This window comes from Pteropus vampyrus, unplaced genomic scaffold (assembly GCF_000151845.1).
Source record: "Pteropus vampyrus isolate Shadow unplaced genomic scaffold, Pvam_2.0 Scaffold145, whole genome shotgun sequence".
Taxonomy (NCBI): domain Eukaryota; kingdom Metazoa; phylum Chordata; class Mammalia; order Chiroptera; family Pteropodidae; genus Pteropus; species Pteropus vampyrus.
In genome coordinates, this window is record NW_011888926.1 from 1,090,180 (window position 1) to 1,091,026 (window position 847).

Genomic DNA, 847 nt, shown 5'->3' on the forward strand with positions numbered 1-847 from the left:
AGTGACCCACAAAGGGATAGGAGCCCCAGCTCAGGGTAGTCCCAAGTGCCACTGACCGCCCACCACCTTGGCCCTTCTTGCCTCCCATTCCCCGCTTTGAAACGATGCAGTAACTTTATGGAGAGCTACTTTGTGAGGCCACACTGCTGTCCCTATGGAGAGTTCCCAGTTTCAGCATGATTAATTCCTTTCCTCCTTTACAGCTTTTTTTCAAAAGGGCAAATGGGGGTTTTGTGACTGCTGGTATGTTCTCATATACACCTGCAGAATTAGACGCAGACCAGAAACAACGGGAAATCCACTTTCGTTTAGGACTCGGTCAGCAGTTGGCTCATGTTCCTGTTAAGGGCAGCCCCCTGTGGGACTTTCTTAGCCAGAGCAGGCGTCTCCTTCATCTCTGTGGCAAGCGGAGATTAGGCTCCTAGTTGGTTTCGCAATGACCCTTTGGTGTCAGTAGAAGCCCGTATATAGCAGGCGGATTTCTCACCTTCCATTCTTCCTCTCTCCTCTGCTGCTCGTAAATTCTGCAAGTCAGTGCGAAATACGATGTTGCTAAATCTATTCATGGATAGATAAAAGATAAAAAAGGTAAAGTACTTCGAATGTCTGATGAACCTTCTTTTTAGTGGGGTGCTTCATAACAGGTGCCTGCTCCTTTATCCTCACTCTGCCGTGTCGTAGTCATCGGTGTGTGCTCTCTAGGGTCATTGATTCATTTGGCGAAAACTGTGTTGAGCCCCCGTGGAGCAGCCTTGGAGCTGTGCAGAAGATCCGTAGCATGAGGCTGACTCTAAACAGACAGGGACCGTGATTTAAGGGGCTTTTTCTAGTGAGGCTCAGGAGTTGG